Genomic DNA, 5874 nt, shown 5'->3' with positions numbered 1-5874 from the left:
ATTTTGGGGTAAAAAAAGTGCGTCTTATACACCGAAAAATACGGTACTTGATGAAGAAAACTTACACGAAAGTAACTATATCTTATGTTTACACAACAACTCGGAAATCACTACGCCAGATGACATTCAACTCTGGTGTAATAGATTAAAAGCTATCGTGTAAAATAAATATTGCGACATTGTTAGCAGACATTAATATAAGACAGTGTGGTTCTAAATATAAAATATTTTATACCTCAAAAATTGAAGATTTGTTGGCAAAAATTTACTTTGTTTTGTTCGATTTCGCGCAAAGTTAAACGCGGACAATCTAAACAAGATGTCAATAATTATGAAATGATCCATTACATGGAAAACAGCTTTTAATACAGGCTTACACATTAACACATAATACTCATATACCTTTTCTTTTGATCATATGTAATATTATCATGTTCTAATCACTATTTTATTCCTTTCGATTCACATATTGGAAACTAGTCGGGGGTGGGAGGCTTTCGTTCGGTTCCGACTAGCTCTTTCAATACGGGGTCGGTAATTGTGACGACCTCATAACCATTTTTTGCTTCAGCTTGTTATGCTTATAGTTTTCATGCTAAACTTTTAAATTTGGCAGATTAATAGTAAACATTACAATGCTTTTATATGCAAAATATATAATTTTTTTATTAAGTCGTAAGGTTTGTAAGACAATGTTTCTCATCTCTCATGCCTTTATTTTTTTCTTTTCACATCTTGCCTGTCTATCATGCAAAGTAATTTTCACTTTCAGATTAAAATACTTTTATGCATCAGAAAGTTTTCAAATTTCACATAGATTATTGCTATTTTGAAATAAGTTCTTAAACATATTTTCCTAAAACATAGAACAGTAAATAAAGAAGCAAAGCAAACAATTATCTCTTCTAGTTACGACCTTTGTACTCGGTTGCTGCAAGTTACTAAGCCTTTAAAAATTTTGCATGTGGAGGATATGAAATATTTTTTTAAGTTTCATATATACATTTGAATAATTAAAAATTCATAAACTACTACATCAATATTATATAATACAACTATAATTTATCAAGCTTAGTAACCAAGATATATTTCACTCTTAAAAAATATAAAATTTCGAGCAGACAAAAGACACAACCAGCTTCATTGAAATCTTGGTTCAAAAAAAGAAACAGCGCTAACCACGTTAGAAAAGATGAGAAAAACCACTAGAGGGACATTTTTAGCTTCCGATTGGTTATTCAAGTCATATATAGAAGTATATATAAGGGAGCGTTTTCAAAATTGGAAATTGTCACTGTGTTTGATTTATTACATGAGCAATATCTTAGCAAATAAAAAAGATGAGACCTTTTTATTTTATATCCTAGCTTCTCAATATTTGTAATTTGGGTTTCTAATTCGTACGAAACTAGACTTAATATTTTGGCTTCAAATACATTTAATTTGAACCAGTGCTGCATTAAGCATACCACTTGACACACAGAAATCGATGTTTATTAGTGTATTTTTATATTTACTTTTAAATTAAGAAATTGAGTAACGTATAATTCTAAAACTTGAATTATAATCTACAGTTTGATACCAAACTTATTGATATAAATTCACAAATGGTAGTTCAATAAAATTTTGAATGCAAGGCAACAAACGAGATGGCATGGCCTTTCACCTATGACCGTCAAGAATGGGCTAGTTGAAAGCGGTTTTTCTTCAGTCACCCCCCCCCCCCGCATCAAATTTGTGTAACATTAGATCGAAAGATCCTAGCCCGCCCTGAAAAGGTGTGATTTGTTGGAATACTTGTCAAAATCACACCCATAGTCTTAGCCTACTTCTGCCCTTCTTCGCCTCTTTCCCCAGTTACATACGCTTATGTTCGTATATGTTTTGTTTATTTTCTACTCACGTTGCCGTTAATTAATCAGTCTCGCGAGAGTGACGAAGGAGGGTTGCCATATCCTCCAACACCCTTCACCACTACCGTCTTTGCTGATGTACAAGATCCCATGTATAGGACGACCTCTATTGTCAAGCAAGTCTAGTATGATACTTTTGTAAAGAAATTCTTAGAAGTTATTTTTAAACTGTGGTAACTCGCGCTCTGAGGTAATCAATACAACCATCAGTGTGGTTTTTATGCTCTACAAACGCTACAGACAGCTCAATGCGGCATAACTTAAGTCACAAACATGTTAATAAACAAACATACTGATACTTTTCACTATGATATAAGTCCAGCTTATCTCTCTTTGGTTAACTTGTGTTAAGGATTACTGATGAGGAGTGGAATTCTCCGAAATTAGTATAACCCAATAACACGTTGATCAAAGTTTATATTGAACTGGGCTTCCCTTGAACTTTGACTTCGAAATTAAACAATTTTCGGAATACTAAGTTTATTTATTATGTAATAATCAACCTTGCATAACAGTTTTCATCATAGTTGAACTACTTTTATGTAACAAAAAACACTAAACCTTAAGCTATAGTGACCTACTATAAAAACATATTTACAAAATTAGTGTACGTTGCAGAAACTAACTTGTTTTGATATAAAATTAGCAACTAGCATAAAATACCCACGCTCGGGAGCGAGATTCTAAGGACCTTCATGATTCATAAAAGCCTCAATGTACCTGTCAATTGTCTCCATTATCTTAATTACTTCTATAGCTACCCCAATGAGCCAATTCTTTAATCTATTTGTCTGTTGCAATTTCCCGAACTTAATTCAACTCTTTTTAAAGTAAGCAGTTTTAATAGTCTCGGATTCGTTTTTTTTTCTTTTCAGTCTATAAATTTGCCAATATTCTCCTATTCATATTTTTTTCTTCAGGTATTTGTTACAGTTTCCCATACTTTGTTCAACTTTTTATAATTCTCAAATTTGTATTTTTTTCCCCATGTTTATGTTTGAATTTTTTCATGCGCCAATATTATCTTTTATTTCATGCCATTTCCCAAACCTATAAATTATGAAATACTTATTTTTTAAAGTAAATATTTTTACTTATGTCTGAATTCTTATTGCAGAATCATCAATATTTTTTCATTGTTTTGTTTGCAGCCTTTTCCAAAACTTAGTTTAATTCAAGGTTTTAAAAGCAATAATAATAGTTTTAACTTTTACATTAATTTTTTTCTTATTTTCTTTTTTTCATTACTACAGATGGAAAATAATTTAAAATATATTTTCTAGTTTTTGGCCTAATAGGCCCTATGAAGGGTGCCAGCCCACCATTGCTGATGCCATTTCCTGGATTTAAAAAAAGAATGCAAAATTAGATATTCAAATTTTGTAAAATAGTCTTTATTTTCCAAGAGATTGTGCATGAATGCCAGGAAAATTGATGTCATTTCCCAAACTTCTGAGGATCTGTTCCATGGGTCCTGGGAGGTCCTGATGCCTTTTTATCCCTCCTTGTTACCTTTGCCTAGCTAAAAAAATGTTTGGCCCCATACCCTATTGAATTTTGTTAATTTTTGGCCAATTTTGCATTTGGCAGAAAACCTTCACATATTGTTCATTCAGTAAGCAAGAATTGGAAAAATATATGATACTTTTCTATAGACCTTCATAAAGCAGAATTATGGAGTTTATGGGCTATAGGGCAAAAAAATTGGCCAAAATTTGTTTGACTCAAATCTAAAAAATAATACCCAGGTGAACACCTTCAAAATATCCTTAGGATGCATGCAGTTTCCAGTCTCTAGGTTCTTTCCTCTGGGAGCTATGGTGGTTACATACACACTCAGGCTCTTTACTGTTACAGAAAAAATATATAAAAAATAATACTCAGATGCACATCCTCAGAATCCCCTTAGTATGTGTGAAAGGTTTCAGATCTCTAGGTTCTTTCTTCTTGGAGCTATGGCAGTCACATACACAGATAGGATCTTTTATTATTATAGACAGATATTTTAGTATGACAGATTAGATCAATAAATTTCAAATTAAAAATATCTTGAATAATTGTAACTAGCATGTAAAATAAATAACTTCTAGTTTTAAGGAATTGAGACAAATGATATAATTACAAATATGTTACTGTAACATAGTAAGTGGCACAACATCACACTTACTCAAAGCAGCAAACAAAAGTAAAAGGAATAATGTAGTTTTGGTCAAATATGCTATTAACTGGAGAGTTTTTACTGGAGCTCCATCTTCAAATATGTGTAAGATGAGGGGTAAAATCTGGCATTTCCTTAATAGTTAATGAAATATGCCTAAATACCTGCTGTGCATTTGAATTTAGGGAAGGCAGTTCTTGAGGTGCTTTTGCCACATCCAACAGTGGGATATAAACATCTCTCATGAGAAGTGCATTTGTTTTGGTAAAATATATTACACTTCACAAAATAACTAAAGGTTAACTGAAATTCATAATAGTATGTCAAAGTAAAAACAACTGTTATAAATTAATGTCAAGCACCCCTTTATAATTTAAATTAAATTGGTTTGAAAAATTTAAGGGACTGCAATTGCCTACTGAATAAAAAGGAAACAATGTTTCAGCTTCTATACTGAGGCCTTTTCAAGGAGGTTAAGGGTAGAATATGAGTCACTTGTTACTATTTTTTGTAAGTCCTTGAATAGTAGCTGTCAGATGTAATGTGAATTTACAAACAATAGTTATGATTGGATAGATTTATGGATGGTTTCCATCAGATTATAAATACAATGAAGAGAGTTTGGTTCTAACTCACCTCGAAAGCAATCACCACGAAAGATTTAGCTGCGATTTTAGGGAAATAATATGGCAATTTGCGTGATGAGAGGATTTCAATAAAATATTAGAAATACAGATCAGGAGTAAAGCTGAACAATTAGTGGCTAACATATTAAATGAGTCAATTAATGTATTAGTACAGTGTTCCTCAATTAAACCATACTGTTTTCCCATACAAGAAAAAAAAATAGCCCAAGAGTTAAAGGTGTGTGCTGCCAATCTCTAGTTGCTTTACCTCTAGTCAGCATTTCAAAATTAGTGACAATAGAAGAAAGCTTTTGTAGTTTTGCCATAACAGAGACAGGACTAGCAATCCTGTTGGGAATCGGATCCAAAACATACTAATCACGATCCCTCTCCCCATATCTCAAGGCTATGCTGATCCAAGGGCCAAAGCTAAACAAACTTGAAGTAAAAAAAACAAAAAACATTTATAATGTTAATATAGTTTCAATACCAGCAATGAGCAGAGCACAGATAGCTAATTACGTAACAACATACAATTGGAATAATTGAAAATAGTAATAATCAGAAACCCCAATTTCTGTTAGTGGCTTATTTTCCTGATGGTCAATTTAATTGTAATGTCGATTAACAGACTGGGAATAATTAGAACAACTAATTGATTTTCAATTATGTTCATAAGAAGTAAAGAAAGTTAATGTTAATGATAAGAAGGATTATGAAAGGCTCTTGGCTGAAAATGTCCAATTTGACTTGGAAAGCTTTTTTATGTTTATGTTAGCTAATGAAGGAGTCAAGGATAATATTAGAGAATTTATAGGCAATCTTACTACATACGACAGAAACATGACTGTAGTGTTGTTGTTGTTTTGTTTTTTTATGATGAATGAATTAAAGAAAAGGATCATACACCAGTCAGGTTTCTGTAAAGGTAATGAGGATCCTTTCTTCAATTCCATTTATGTTGAAGAAGCAGGTCTATTACCAAAGCTAGGAATATTCATTTGGAATAATGTTTGCAGCCCTGATAACATTTATTCTAAAAGTGACTAAAACCTTCAAACAGCTAAGCAAAAGCCTATTAGTAGTAAGGTATTGTTACGACAGAGGAAGTCACGTGACACTGGTAACACATAATGAGTATCTCGAACGTTCCTGAAGGCTCGAGTGTTTGCCAGAC

The 5874-nt window shown here is 32.2% G+C and overlaps 1 protein-coding gene across 2 annotated transcripts in view; it reads right to left on the bottom strand.

Moving 5' to 3' along the window:
* Window positions 1–5874, bottom strand: part of LOC106464500 (tumor protein p53-inducible nuclear protein 1-like) — a 21387-nt gene that overhangs the window by 7764 nt on the left and 7749 nt on the right. The gene's annotated exons all lie outside the window — the stretch shown is intronic.

The sequence above is a fragment of the Limulus polyphemus genome, unplaced genomic scaffold (genome assembly GCF_000517525.1).
Source record: "Limulus polyphemus unplaced genomic scaffold, Limulus_polyphemus-2.1.2 Scaffold60, whole genome shotgun sequence".
In the NCBI taxonomy this organism is placed as follows: Eukaryota; Metazoa; Arthropoda; class Merostomata; order Xiphosura; family Limulidae; genus Limulus; species Limulus polyphemus.
The sequence above is the reverse complement of the archived record's forward strand: the minus strand, read 5'-3'. Positions and strand labels throughout refer to the sequence as shown.